Source organism: Monodelphis domestica, chromosome 2 (genome assembly GCF_027887165.1).
Source record: "Monodelphis domestica isolate mMonDom1 chromosome 2, mMonDom1.pri, whole genome shotgun sequence".
NCBI lineage: Eukaryota > Metazoa > Chordata > Mammalia > Didelphimorphia > Didelphidae > Monodelphis > Monodelphis domestica.
This window is the reverse complement of record NC_077228.1, coordinates 203,178,867-203,194,731: the sequence shown is the minus strand read 5'-3', so window position 1 is coordinate 203,194,731 and position 15,865 is coordinate 203,178,867. Positions and strand designations below refer to the sequence as shown.

General features: G+C 38.6%; 1 protein-coding gene across 3 annotated transcripts in view; it reads left to right on the top strand.

Moving 5' to 3' along the window:
- The first annotated feature begins 14,692 nt into the window (after nucleotides 1-14,692).
- The window catches only part of PYY (peptide YY), a 28,607-nt gene continuing 27,434 nt past the window's right edge, over nucleotides 14,693-15,865 (top strand). For 2 of the 3 annotated variants that reach the window (XM_056816911.1, XM_056816910.1), the window contains exon 1: nucleotides 14,693-15,388. The gene's annotated coding sequence lies outside the window, so the exon portion shown is untranslated. The remainder of the gene's footprint in view (nucleotides 15,389-15,865) is intronic. The other variant, XM_001374468.4, reaches the window with a different exon arrangement.

Below are 15,865 nucleotides of genomic sequence, written 5' to 3'. Positions count from 1 at the left end.
AGGCAGACTTGGTTTGGACCCCTGTCCTGCCTGACAGATGTCACCCAGATAGGCTTACTGTCTTTGAGTTTTAGTATCAGGTGGAGAAGTTCCCCTGGGCCAGGATCCCCTTCTACCTACTTTTCTCTGTGTCCTGACTCTCTCTGGTATAAAATCACCTTCAGGAAGTCATTCTTAAATCCCTAACCCTCTAAACAAACTGCTGAATGTGACTGTGATGCTCCATAAACCACAATGAACAAACTGATTTTTTTTTTAATCTGGAAAAACTATATTAGGTAATGAACAGTGAAATGAATAGAACCAGAACACTGGACCTAGCCACAGAACTAAAAGAAGAAACCGAGAATTGTAATAATGAAAGTAAAATATTAAATGTAATATTAATTTAAAAAAGATCGTGGTTGCTGTCTATAAAATTAACTCTCAAGTCAGGAGTCTGTAGTAGCTCTTAACAATTAAGTTTTAATAAAAATGGAGATAAAACAAAAATAGGGAAATATAGGAAGGAGACAGGAAACAAGCTAAGCCACCAAAGTCTGCAGAAAAACCTTGAGCAGGCATCAGAGCTCCCCCTCCAGACCATCTTCCACCAAAGCGCAAACCTGGAGAGACCTCCCTTCATGCACCACACCTTTTTACTTCTGTCTCTCTCCCTCCAGCAAAGTATCCCTATAAAGGGATGTGGGGTAGGACAAACTTAGGGAGTGGTTTCTATCTGGACAGAATGGCACCTCCAGAAAGGGAACAGAAAGATAAAATATTTAAGACCTAGTTTCTATGGAGGGGCCAAGTCAAGATGGGGGTTTAGTAGCAGCAAAAGACCTAATTTAATTTATATGAATATGTTGGCTTTCCTGATGATATCCTAAGTCAGTGATGGCGAACCTTTTAGAGATAGAGTGCTTAGCCTGCCCCACCACAAGAGACTGAGTACCCTGCCCCACCTTACCCCATACAGAGGAGGGAGGAAGCACTCCCATTGGGCTGCTGGGCAGGGGGAGCCAGTCATGGGAAGCTGTGTGTAGAGAGGGGGAGGAGAGTGGCTCCAGTGCTCCACTCCCCTCCAGCTAGGTGCCCTGCTGTGAGCTATACTCTCCTCAAAACACTCCTCCAAACCACCAGGGGAATCACCTTCACCACAGACCCAACAGGCTACCATCTGTACTGTTCTCTCACATAGCATGTGAGCTCCCCTCCCCAATGCCTTACCCCAGACAGGGGAGGGAAGAAGCCCTCCCATTGGCTTCTGGGCAGAGGGGTGTTGGAAAGTGAGGAATGTCCCCAGGCTCTCAGAGAGGGAGAAAGGAGCATCCTCCTCAACAGGCCCTCTGGCTTTCTAGTAACTCTGGCAGGGGACTGCAGGTGTGCCTTTTTTGGCATGTGTTCCATAGGTTTACCATCACTGTCCTAAGTAATGCAAGGATCTATTAGTGGACAGGATCTATTATACAGATATGAAGAAAAGAAAGGTAAACATATAGATCTGTGATTTCATTTATGTAATATCTTTTTCTTTGTGGTAAATTTCCTTTTTTTTTTAAACCCTCACTTTCCTTCTTAGAATCAATAAGATCACCTAGCTAGGAAGTGTCTAAGGCCAAATCTGAACCCAGGACCTTCCATCTTTAGGCCTGGCTCTTAATCCACTGAGCTGCCAAGCTGCCCTCTTCTTTTTCTTTATATATGAAAATGTCAATTGTTTATTTGTGTTTGTGTTTTGGGGTTTTGGTTTTATAAATTACTCACAATAATGAACACTATAAAAAATAGTATATGAAAATGCTTGTTTTGTTTGATTTGTAAGCTTTTGAAATAATAAAATAGTTTTAAAGAGTTCCTGATCTCCCTCTTCCCAAATAAAATCCTAGTCCTCCATCCTGTCTCCTCAGCCTTTTATTCTTTTTTTTTTTAATAGGCAATGGGGGTCAAGTGACTTGCCCAGGGTCACACAGCTGGGAAGTATCTGAGGTCAAATTTGAATCTAGGACCTCCCATCTCTAGGTCTGGCTCTCAATCCACTGAGCTATCCAGCTGCCCCCTCAGCCTTCTATTCTTGATATAGATTCACTGGCTATCTCTCATGCATGGAATGCTCTTCCTCTTCATCTCCACCTCTAGCTAACATCCTACTTTCTACAGGAAGCCTTCCCAGTCCCTCTTAATTCTAGTACCTTCCCTTTACTGATTATTTTCTATTTATCCTGTATATGACTTGTTTATACCTAGTTATTTCCTTGTTGTATCCCCATTAGACAGTGAGCTCCTTGAGGGCAGGAACTGCCTTTTGCTTTTCTTTGTATCCCCAGGATTTAGCTGGCACATAGAGGTGTTTAATAAATATTTATTGACTGACTAATGTCAATAAATAAGCATTTATTAAATGGCTACAATGTGCCAGGCACTGTGCTAAATGCTAGGGATGCAAATGTAAAGGTTGAAATGATTTCTACTCTCAAATAGCTTATATTCTAACAGGGAGACAAAAGTATATACATATATATGTATATATATGAATAAATATAAAAAAGATGCTAGATGGTATAGTGGATAGAGCACTGAGTCTGGAATCAGGAAGTCTTGAGTTCAAATGTAGCCTCAGACATTTATTATCTTTGAGAGTCTGGGCAAGTCATTCAACCTGTTTGCCTTAGTTTTCTAAATTATAATATGAGGATACTAATAGCACCTGTCTCTTGTAAAGTACTTAGTATAATGCCTGACAGTAGGTGCCATATGAATGTTAGCTATTATTATTAAAATGAATAGGGGGCAGCTAGGTGGCTAGAGATGGGAAGTCCTAGGTTCAAATTTGGCCTCAGACACTTTCCAGCTGTGTGACCCTGGGCAAGTCACTTAACCCCTATTGCCTAGCCCTTGGAACCAATACTCAGTATTGATTCTTTTTTATTTTTTTAACATTATTTTATTTGGTCATTTCCAAACATTATTCACTGGAAACAAAGATCATTTTCTTTTCTTCCCTCCCCCTCTCCCACCACCTCTCCCATAGCTGACGCAGCCGACGCGTGATTTCACTGGGTATCACATGTGTTCTTGATTCAAACCCATTTCCATGTTGTTGTTATTTGTATTAGAGTGTTCATTTAGAGTTTCTCCTCAGTTATATCCCCTCCACCCCTGTAGTCAAGCAGTTCCTTTTCCTCGGTGTTTTTACTCCCACAGTTTTTCCTCTGCTTGTGGATTGTGCTTTTTAGATCCCTGCAGATTGTTCAGAAACATTGCATTGTCCCTAGTGGAGGAGTCCATTACCTTCGATTGTACCACAATGTATCAGTCTCTGTGTACAATGTTTTCCTGGTTCTGCTCCTCTCGCTCTGCATCACTTCCTGGAGGTTGTTCCAGTCTCCATGGAATTCCTCTACTTTATTATTCCTTTCAGCACAATAGTATTCCATCACCAACACATACCACAATTTGTTCAGCCATTCCCCAATTGAAGGGCATCCCCTCATTTTCCAATTTTTGGCCACCACAAAGAGTGCAGCTATGAATATTCTTGTACAAGTCTTTTTCCTTATTATCTCTTTGGGGTACAAACCCAGCAGTGCTATGGGTGGATCAAAGGGCAGACATTCTTTTGTCGCCCTTTGGGCATAGTTCCAAATTGCTCTCCAGAATGGTTGGATCAATTCACAACTCCACCAGCAATGCATTAATGTCCCTACTTTGCCACATCTCCTCCAGCATTCACTACTTTCCTTTGCTATCATGTTAGTCAATCTACTAGGTGTGAGGTGATACCTCAGAGTTGTTTTGATTTGCATTTCTCTGATTATAAGAGATGTAGAGCACTTTTTCATGTGCTTATTAATAGTTTTTGATTTCTTTGGCTGAGAACTGCCTGTTCATGTCCCTTGCCCATTTATCAATTGGAGAATGGCTTGATTTTTTTGTACAATTGATTTAGCTCTTTGTAAATTTGAGTAATTAAACCTTTGTCAGAGGTTTTTATGAAGATTGCTTCCCAATTTGTTGCTTCCCTTCTGATTTTAGTTACATTGGTTTTGTTTGTACAAAACCTTTTTAATTTGATGTAGTCAAAATTATTTATTTTACATTTTGTGACTCTTTCTAAGTCTTGCTTGGTTTTAAAATCTTTCCCTTCCCAAAGATCTGAAATGTGTACTATTCTGTGTTCACCTAATTTACTTATAGTTTCCTTCTTTATGTTCAAGTCGTTAACCCATTCTGAATTTATCTTGGTGTAGGGTGTGAGGTGTTGATCCAAACCTAATCTCTCCCACACTGTCCTCCAATTTTCCCAGCAGTTTTTATCGAATAGTGGGTTTTTGTCCCAAAAGCTGGGATCATTGGGTTTATCGTATACTGTCTTGCTGAGATCACTCAGTATTGATTCTAAGACAGATGGTAAGGGTTTTTAAAAATAAAATAACTACAAACAGGTTAAGTAGATAAATAGGGAATGAGGGTACTGGTAGTGGGGATCTGGAAAGGTTTTATGCAGAAGATGGTACTTGAGCTTCATCTTAAAGGAAGTGAGGGATTCCCTGGAGGGAGGTAAGGAAGGGAGTCCATTACAAATCTATGGGGGACGATAAATACAAAGATTTTGAGATGAAGGAGGAATTGATGTGTATGAGAAACAGAGAGAAGATTAGGGAAGCAATGTAAAATGAGATTAGAACAGTAGATTGGAGCCAGGTTGTAAATTACTTCAGAAGGTAAACAAAGGAGTTTATATTTGATCTTGGAGGCAATAGGGAGCCACTGGAGTTTATTGAATAGGAGAGAAACATATACAAATCTGCGCTTGTGCTTGAGAAAAACCATTTTTGCAGCTGGGTAGAGGATGGAAGATGAGTCAGGGAGAGTAATTAGGAAGGCAATGCAAGGGATGATGAGGCCTGAACTAAGATAGTAACTGGGTGAAAAGAGAAAAGGGTTGGATGTGAGAGTTATTGCAAAGGGAGAAAGGAAGGAGACAAGGATTTATTAAGTGCTTAATGTACTAGGTGCTATGCTGAGTGCTTTACAAATATCTAATTTGATCTTCACAACAACCCTGGGAAGTAGGTGCTGTTATCTCTAATTTACAGTTGAACCAAAAGAGGCAGACAGAAGTGATTTGCTCAGGATTAAACAGCTAGTATCTGAGGTTACATTTGAACTCAAGCCTTCCTGACTTCAGATCCAGCAAGAGAAGTCTAGATTAGGCAGAAATGTCAAACACTGCCACTACCTGAAATATACCCAAGTACTGTGAAAACAGATTAAAATGTATTTGGGAAAGATTTATTATATTTTATTTTTTCAGTTGCATGTGGAAACAATTTTTGACAATTGCTTTTTGACATTTTAGGATTCAGATTTTCTCCCTCCCTCAACCCCCCCTCCCAGGCAATAAAGAGTTTGAAGGCCAGTACTTTTATGCAACATATATTTCCATATTGCTCATGGCATGATGGAAAACACATATCACACATACAGTAAAAAACTCATAAAGGAAAGAAAGAGGAAAATAGCATGCTTTGATCTGCACTCAGACTCCAACAACTTCCCAACTTCTTTGGCTGTGGTGAACCTTTTCATCATGAGTCCCTTGTGGTTACAATGGAGACTTGCTTTGCTGATAATGGTTTAGTCCTTCACAGCTGATCATCATATAATATTTCCATGTATACTGTTCTCCTGGTTCTGCTCATTTCACTTTGCATCATTTCATATGTCTTTCCAGGTTTTTCTGAGTTCCTCTGGCTTGTCATTTCTCATAGAACAATAGCATTCCATTACAATCATATACTATAACTTACTCATCCATTCCTCAATTGATGGGTATCCCCTCACTTTCCAAATCTTTGCCTCCCTAAAAAAAAGCAGCTTTAAATATTTTTATACATATAGTCCTTCTCCCACCTTTAAAACATCTCTTTGGGGTACAAAACGAGTAGTGGTATTACTGGGTCAAAGGGTATGTATGACTTGTTTTATAGTCCTTTGGGCACTGGTCCAAGTTGTTCTCCTGAATGACTGTTCACATCTTCCCCAACAATCAGTTCACAACTTCCCCAACAATGCATTTGTGTTCTACCTTTCCCATATCCCCTCCAAGTTTTATTTTCTTTTTCTTTTTTGTCATAATAGTCATTCTGATAGGTATCTGGTGGTACCTCTGAATTATTTTAATTTGCATTTCTCTATTTTTAAAAAAATAATATTTTATTTGATCATTTCCAAGCATTATTCATTAAAGACAAAGATCATTTTCTTTTCCTCCCCCCCAACCCCTGTAGCTGACGCGTGATTCCATAGGGTATCACATGTGTTCTTGATTAGAACCCATTGTCATGTTGTTAGTATTTGCATTAGAGTGTTCATTTAGAGTCTCTCCTCTGTCATGTCCCCTCAACTGCTGTAGTCAGGCCGTTGCTTTTCCTCGGTGTTTCTACTCCCACAGTTTGTCCTCTGCTTATGAATAGTGTTTTTTCTCCTAGATCCCTGCAGATTGTTCCAGGACATTACACCACTACTAATGGAGAAGTCCATTACGTTCGATTATACCACAGTGTATTAGTCTCTGTGTACAGTGTTCTCCTGGCTCTGCTCCTCTCGCTTTGCATCACTTCCTGGAAGTCGTTCCAGTCTCCATGGAATTCCTCCACTTTATTATTCCTTTTAGCACAATAGTTCTCCATCACCAACATATACCACAATTTGTTCAGCCATTCCCCAATTGAAGGGCATCCCCTCGTTTTCCAATTTTTAGCTACTACAAAGAGTGCAGCTATGAATATTTTTGTACAAGTCTTTTTGTCCATTATCTCTTTGGGGTACAAACCCAGCAGTGCTATGGGTGGATCAAAGGGCAGACATTCTTTTATCGTCCTTTGGGCATAGTTCCAAATTGCCCTCCAGAATGGTTGGATCAGTTCACAACTCCACCAGCAATGAATTAATGTCCCTACTTTGCCACATCCCCTCCAGCATTCCTTACTTTCCTTTGCTATCATGTTAGTCAATCTACTAGGTGTGAGGTGATACCTCAGAGCTGTTTTGATTTGCATCTCTCTGATTATAAGAGATTTAGAACACTTCTTCATGTGCTTATTAATAGTTTTGATTTCTTTGGCTGAAAACTGCCTATCCATGTCCCTTGCCCATTTATCAATTGGAGAATGGCTTGGATTTTTGTACAATAGATTTAGCTCTTTATAAAATTGAGTAATTAAACCTTTGTCAGAGGTTTCTATGAAGATTTTCCCCCAATTTGTTGTTTCCCTTCTGATTTTAGTTACATTGGTTTTGTTTGTACAAAAGCTTTTTAATTTGATGTAATCAAAATTATTTATTTTACATTTTGTGACTCTTTCTATGTCTTGCTTGGTTTTAAAGTCTTTCCCCTCCCAAAGGTCTGACATGTATACTATTCTGTGTTTACCCAATTTACTTATGGTTTCCTTCTTTATGTTTAAGTCATTCACCCATTTTGAATTTATCTTGGTGTAGGGTGTGAGGTGTTGATCAATTCCTAATCTCTCCCACACTGTCTTCCAATTTTCCCAGCAGTTTTTATCGAATAGTGGATTTTTGTCCCAAAAGCTGGGATCTTTGGGTTTATTGTATACTGTCTTGCTGAGGTCTCTTGCCCCCAGTCTATTCCACTGATCCTCCTTTCTGTCTCTTAGCCAGTACCAAATTGTTTTGATGACTGCTGCTTTGTAATATAGTTTAAGGTCTGGGACTGCAAGGCCCCCATCATTTGTGTTTTTTTTCCATTATTTCTCTGGATATCCTTGATCTTTTGTTATTCCAAATGAACTTTGTTATGGTTTTTTCTAAATCAGTAAAGAAATATTTTGGGAGTTCCATGGGTATGGCACTAAATAGATAAATAAGTTTGGGTAGGATGGTCATTTTTATTATATTGGCTCATCCTATCCATGAGCAGTTAATGTTTTTCCAATTGTTTAGATCTAGTTTTAACTGTGTGGAAAGTGTTTTGTAGTTGTGTTCATATAGTTCCTGTGTTTGTTTTGGGAGATAGATTCCTAGGTATTTTATTTTATCTAAGGTGATTTTGAATGAGATTTCTCTTTCTAGTTTTTGCTGCTGAGCTGTGTTGGAGATATATAGAAATGCTGATGACTTATGTGGGTTTATTTTGTATCCTGCAACTTTGCTAAAGTTGTTGATTATTTCAATTAGCTTTTTGGTTGAATCTCTAGGATTCTTTAAGTAGACCATCATGTCATCTGCAAAGAGTGATAACTTGGTCTCCTCCTTGCCTATTTTGATGCCTTCAATTTCTTTTTCTTCTCTAATTGCTACTGCTAGTGTTTCTAGTACAATGTCAAATAGTAGAGGTGATAATGGGCATCCTTGTTTCACTCCTGATCTTATTGGGAATGCATCTAGTTTATCCCCATTGCAGATGATATTAGCTGATGGTTTTAGATATATATTGTTTATTATTTTTAGGAACAACCCTTCTATTCCTATGCTTTTTAGTGTTTTTAATAGGAATGGGTGTTGTATTTTATCAAAGGCTTTTTCTGCATCTATTGAGATAATCATGTGATTCTCGTTGGTTTGCTTGTTGATGTGGTCAATTATGTGGATGGTTTTCCTAATATTGAACCAGCCCTGCATCCCTGGTATAAATCCTACTTGATCATGGTGGATGACCCTTCTGATCACTTGCTGGAGTCTTTTTGCTAGTATCCTATTTAAGATTTTTGCATCTATATTCATTAGGGAGATTGGTCTATAGTTTTCTTTCTCTGTTTTTGACCTGCCTGGTTTTGGAATCAGTACCATGTTTGTGTCATAAAAGGAGTTTGGTAGAACTCCCTCTTTGCTTATTATGTCAAATAGTTTGTATAGTATTGGGATTAACTGTTCTCTGAATGTTTGATAGAATTCACTGGTGAATCCATCGGGCCCTGGGGATTTTTTCTTAGGAAGTTCTTTGATGGCCTGTTGGATTTCATTTTCTGATATGGGATTATTTAAGAATTCTATTTCTTCTTCTGTTAGTCTAGGCAGTTTGTATTTTTGTATATATTCATCCATATCACCTAAATTGGTGGTTATTGCCATATAATTGGGCAAAGTAATTTTTAATGATTGTCTTAATTTCCTCTTCATTGGAGGTGATGTCCCCCTTTTCGTCTTTGATGCTGTTAATTTGCTTTTCTTCTTTCCTTTTTTTAATTAGATTGACCAGTACTTTGCCTATTTTGTTTGTTTTTTCAAAGTACCAGCCTCTTGTCTTATTTATTAAATCAATAGTTCTATCACTTTTGATTTTATTAATTTCTCCCTTAATTTTTAGGATTTCTAGTTTGGCTTTCTGCTGGGGGTTTTTAATTTGATCGCTTTTGAGTTTTTAAATTTGCATTTCCAATTGATTGATCTTTGCTCTCCCTAGTTTGTTAATATATGCACTCAGGGATATGAATTTACCTCTGATTACCGCTTTGGCTGCATCCCAAAAGGTTTGAAAGGATGTCTCGCCATTGTCATTTTCCTTGATGAAATTATTAATTGTTTCTATGATTTCTTCTTTAACTAAACGATTTTGGAGTATCATATTGTTTAAATTCCAATTAGTTTTTGATTTGGTTTTCCATGTACCATTACTGATCATTATTTTTATTGCCTTGTGATCTGAAAAGGCTGCATTTATTATTTCTGCTTTTCTGCATTTGTGTGCCATGTTTCTGTGACCTAATGTATGGTCAATCTTTGTGAATGTGCCATGTGGTGCTGAGAAGAAGGTGTATTCCTTTTTATCCCTATTTATTTTTCTCCATATGTCTATTAATTCTAAATTTTCTAAGATTTCATTCACTTCTTTTACCGCTTTCTTATTTATTTTTTGATTTGATTTATCTAAATTTGATAATGGTTGGTTTAAGTCTCCCACTAATATGGTTTTACTGTCTATTTCTTCCTTCAATTCTCCTAATTTCTCCATTAAAAATTTGGGTGCTATATTATTTGGTGCATACATGTTGATTAGTGATATTTCCTCATTATCTAAAGTCCCTTTTAACAAAACATAATTACCTTGTCTATCCCTTTTGATCAGGTCTATTTTTGCTTTGTCTTTATCAGATATCATGATTGCAACTCCTGCCTTCTTTCTGTCAGTTGAGGCCCAGAAGGTCTTATTCCATCCTTTAATTCTGACCTTGTGGGTGTCTACCCGCCTCATGTGTGTTTCTTGAAGACAACATATGGTAGGGTTTTGGATTCTAACCCATTCTGTTATTCGTCTATGTTTTATGGGTGAGTTCATCCCATTCACGTTCAAAGTTTTAACTGTCACTGGTGGACTCCCTGGCATTTTGATATCCTTCCCTAATTCTAACCTTTCTTCTTCAGCTCTACCTTTTAGTCCAGTGATTTACTTTAAATCAGTCCCCCTTGTCCCCTCCCTTGATATGTTTCCCTTTCTAGTCCCTCCCTTTTTGTTCCCTCCCCCTCCCCCTTCTTCTTCCCTCCCTTTTTTGTGTTCCCTCCCCCTCCCCCCTTAGTTTTCCCTTCTCCCTTCCCTTGTTGGGTAAGATAGAATTCATGATCCCAATGGATCTGGATGTTCTTCCCTCTCAGAGTTGATTTCCCTGAGAGTAAGGTTTAAGTAAAAACTTTCTTCCTCTCCTTCTTATAGGAGTTTTCTTCCCCTCCCCTTCCCATGTGAATCTTTGTATGAGAAAGATTATTCTATTTGGTCTTTCTTTTCCCCCTATTTACACATTACATTTTCCCCACATGTTAGTATACATAGATTGATATAAATGTAGTCCTTATAGAAGAGAGTTTGGGTAAAAGAAAAAGATAACATTTTTCTCCTTTTCCCTTTCCTTCATATTTACCTTTTCAGGTATTCCTTGCTCTTTGTTTTTCGATATCGAACTTTCCACAGAGCTCTGGTCTTTTCTTTGCAAAACCTTGGAAATCTTCTATTTTGTTGAATGCCCATACTTTCCCTTGGAAGTATATAGTCAGTTTTTCTGGATAGCTGATTCTTGGTTGAAGACCCAGCTCTCTTGCCTTTCTGAAAATCATGTTCCATGCCTTACGATCATTCAGAGTGGAACTTGCAAGGTCTTGTGTGACCCTGATTGGCATTCCTTTATATCTAAATTGTCTTTTTCTGGCTTCTTGTAGGATTTTTTCTTTTGTTTGAGAGCTTTGGAATTTGGCAATTACATTCCTGGGAGTTGTCTTTTGGGGATTTAGTGTAGAGGGTGTTCTGTGAGCTCTGTCAGTGGCTGTATTGTCCCCTTGTTCTAGAATCTCTGGGCAATTTTCTTTGATTATATCTTGTATTACAATGTCCAGTTTGCTGTTTATTTCTGGCTTTTCTGGAAGTCCAATTATTCTTAAATTATCTCTTCTTCCTCTATTTTCCAAGTCTGTCACCTTGTCAGTGAGATATTTTATGTTCTCTTCTAATTTCTTGATCTTTTGGCTTTGCTTTATTGATTCTTGCTCTTTTACCTGCTCGTTGTCTTCGAGTTGCCTAATTCTGACCTTTAAAGCCTGGTTTTCCTTTTCAGTTTGGTCAAACTGGTTTTGTAGATGCGTGAATTTCTTTTGCATTATTTCCCACTTTTCCTCCCAGAAGGCTTATGTGTCCAAAGTCGCCCCCTTCTTCTTGTTTTTCTTGGAATTTTGGGGCTTTTGTGCTTCTGTGGAGTTTGCCATCTCTATCTGAGTGGGGAGGACTAGCTTTTCTTATCTCTGTCTGGTGTTCAGAGGTTTTAGCCCTAGGCAGATTGTCCGTTCTATGCAGTTGTTGTTCTGTCTTCCTGGGGAAGCCAGGAATTGTTGGTGTTTCCCTGTTACTGCCCTCCTCAGTTCCCTCCCGATGCTTCTCTGTTGCCTTACTTCCACGCTGTGAGCCTGGCTCAATCCTTTCCTTGGGGTGTTTGTTTCTGTGCCTTAGCTGGCCAGGAGAGCCAGCACTCTGAGGGGGGAGGGGCCGTGGCTTCCCGGAGCTCCGAGGGCTCCTGATAAGATTAACTTTCTCTGGGTTGAACTGAGTATGCTTTGAGGCAGGGACCTTGAGACTCAGATGGAAGGATCTGGTCAGGGGGTTACAGGCTCCCCCATCTCTCTCTGTTTCCCTGCTGTCTGGGTGCCCCCTCGACTGGGTCAGGTTGTTTTCAGGAAGTGGCCTTCAGGATAGCCGGCCCTGAGGCTCTGAGGTTCCCTCTGCTGCCTCCGACTCAGTGCTCTGGGTTGGGGGTTGGGTCCTGGGACCTTCCTTCTGCCTACCCCTTAGGTCCGAGTGATCTCGAGTTCTGGCTTTTGGGGGGGGGCTGTACCTTTTGATCCAGGTCCAAGTCCTAGAGGAGGATTCCCGGGGTTTATGCTGTTGATCGTTTTGAATTTCAGTGCCCTAGGAGCATATAGTTTGAGTTTGGTAGGGAAGGGTTTTCGGAGATCTGAACTTTAGTTTTCTCTAAGCCGCCATCTTGACTGGAAACTGCATTTCTCTAAATAGTAATTTAGAGCATTTTAGGCATGACTACAGGGAGCTTTAATTACTTTGTTTGAGAATTGACTGTTCCTGTCCTTTGACCATTTATTAATTGGGCAATGACTTGTATTCTTATATAGTCAACTCATTTCTCTATGTATTTGAGAAATGAGACCTTTATTAGAGACTTGTAAAAATTTTTTGCACTCTCATGATTATTATGTATTACTTTTGTAGAGATAATTTTAGGGTTGTGACTTAAAGTCTAATTAATTGGTTGCCAGGGAAAAAATCCCAAATAAAATACCCAAGTCAGTCTGGAAATTTATGGTAATTTTAATTAATATTGAGGGAAGGATTTTAAGGAGAAAGAGGGAAGAAGGTATAGAATTTCTCCCGCCTGACCTGTGCCAGGGGGAGTTCAAGTTTTTCACTGCTAGGTCTCTGAAGGAGGTTAGAAGCTTCTAAGAGGATAAAGTTTGGAAAGTAAAGGAGGAAAAACTCAGCCAGAAACTCACCACTGAACTGGACAATAGCTGTAGCCATGCCAAGATGCCCAAAGGCCCAGCACGCTGCCACCAGCCACCTCTCCGCTGCCAAAAGGTGCTGGAGAGAGGAAGTGATGCGAAATATATAGACCTTTTACTCTTGTGCCCCCTCCTCTAAATTTTCACGTCTACCAATCACATCAGAGGCTTTTTCTCCAGGACTGCTCATTCTTTAGTTCTCATCTTCTTTGATTAGATTATATCTTTTGAGTTATTTAACACTTCTTTGTTAAGTTCACCTTTTGTTAGTTACTTAACCTTTTTATGATTCATTTATCCTTTATAGTTACTTAACACCTTTTTGTAGTAGGACCTAAAAATAGACTTAACTTAAAGTTCTAGTTTCATTATAAAGTAAGAACTAAGTACCTTCATTGTTCAATCAGGAGATTACAACTTTATCTTCACCATAAAGTAAGATCTAAGTAGGGTGGAGTAATCTAAATTTCACACTTTCCATCTTGTGTTTAGTTTCTGACTTCTATCTCCCCCAGTTTGCCCTCTTTCTGAACAGCCCCTTCCTTCTTTTATCCCTTTCTCCTCCTATTTTCTTGTAAAGTTAGATAGATTTCTACACCCAATTGATTGTGTATGTTCTTTCCCCATTGAACCAATTCTGATGAGAATAAGGTTCATAGGGCTCTACTCCCCATCTCCCCCATCTTTCCCTCCACTGTGAAAACGCATTCATACTTCTTTAATGTGCAATAATTTATCCCATTCTATTTTCCCCTTCCTCCAATGCATTCCTTCTTCTTATGCCTTAATTTGATATAAAATTTTCATATCATCCCATCATATTCAAATTACGCCTTCACCCTGTGTCTATATATATTCCTTCTAACTGCCCTAATATTGACAAAGTTCTTTGGTGTTACAAAAATCATCTTGTACACAGTTTAATCTTATTGAATTGTTTTTTTTTCTTTTCTGTTTACCTTTTTATGGTTCTCTTGAATCTTGTATTTGAGAGTCAGATTATCCATTCAGCTCTAGTCTTTTCATCAGAATTTGAAAGGTCCTGGATTTATTTTCCATGTCAGTTACTTTTCTCAAAAGATATTTCACATTTTCTTCTATTTTTTTTCATTCTTTTGACTTTGAGTGTTTCTTGATGTCTCATGAAGTCATTAGCTTCCATTTGCCCAATTCTGATTTTTAAGATATGACATTCTATTTTAAAAAATGTATTTAATTGATTAATTAAGAAAAATTTTCCATGATTACATGATTCATGTTCTTTCTCTCCCCTCCTCCCACCCTGCTCCCATAGGGAAAGAGCAATTCCACTGGGTTTTACATGTGTCATTGATCAAGACACATTTCCATATTATTAATATTTGCACAAAAGTGATCGTTGAGAGTCTACATCCCTAATCATATTCCCATCGACCCATGTGATCAAGCAGTTGTTTTTCTTCTGTGTTTCTACTCCCATAGTTCTTTCTCTGGATATGGATAGCGTTCTTTCTCATAAGTCCCTCAGAAATGTCTTGGATCTTTGCATTGCTGCTAGTAGAGAAGTCATTACATTTGATTGTACCACAGTGTATCAGTCTCTGTGTACAATGTTCTCCTGGTTCTGTTCCTTTCACTCTGTCTCAATTCCTGGAGGTCGTTCCAGTTCACATGGAATTTCTCCACTTCATTATTCCTTTGGCAACAATAGTATTCCATCACCAACAACAACACATGATATTCTTGAGTGAGCTTTCATACTTCCTTTTCCATTTGATCAATTCTACTTTGTAAAGAGTTCTTTTCCTCAGTGAATTTTTGTACTCCCCCCACCCCAAAGGATCAATTCTGTTTTTCAAGAAGTTTTTCTCTTCAGACCATTTTTGTACATTATTTTTTTCCCATTTGGACAATTTTGCTTTTTTAAAAAGTTCTTCTCTTCTTTGAATTTTTGTGTGTCTTTTACCAATTGGCCTATTCTGTTTTTTTTTTTAAGATATTAATTTCTTCAGTATTTTTTGGTGCCTCCTTTATCAAACTGTTAACTTTTTTCATGTATTTTCCTGTATTATTTTCATTTCTTTTCCCAATTTTTAATCTCTCTTATTTGATTTTTAAAATCCCTTTTGACTCCTCCATTAATTCTTTATAGGCTTGGGAGCAATTAATGTTTCTTGGAGGCTTTGGATGCAGCAGTATTGATTTTCTTGTATGTTTCTAAGTTTGAGTTTACTCTGTCACCAAAATAACTTTCTAATTTGAGTTTCTTTTTATGTTGTTTGATCATTTTCCAGTTTTTTTCTTTTCTTTTAGTTTAAAAAAAATATTGATGTTAAACTCTATAACTGCGGAAAAGAGAGTACTGTTCCAAGCTTCAGGTTCTTTGTGCAGCTGCCTTCAAAGCTAGGTATGGCGATCTATAAGTTTTCAGTTCTTCCAAGGTGGTATGATATAAGGAGAGGTATGTTTAATACTTTCCCAGACTGTGTTCTGATTCGTCAGTAACTCCAAGCACTCTTTTTTTTTTTTTTGTGACCAGGTTCTGGTCCCCTTCTCCCTTGTGGCTGTAAGTGCTGGTGAATTCTGGTGGTTCTCCTTACCTCATGACTATGCCCTAGGATTGTTACCTGGTTCTTCATATGGAGAGTGGGACAAGAGTCTTACACCCAGAGCTAGCAGAGACCCCTTTAATCTTCTGAGCAGTTGTCTGATCCCTTCCTTACCATCTGTGGCTACAAGTTCCAGGAGCCTTGGCTGCTGCTTTAGTTGAGTCCAACATCTGTTGCCTCTGTGGGGCCTGCCCTGGTGTACTGTGCCCCACCTCTACCATGGAACATTAGATCCCTTGTGCTGACCTTCTAAGTTATTTGGGGCTGAAAAATTA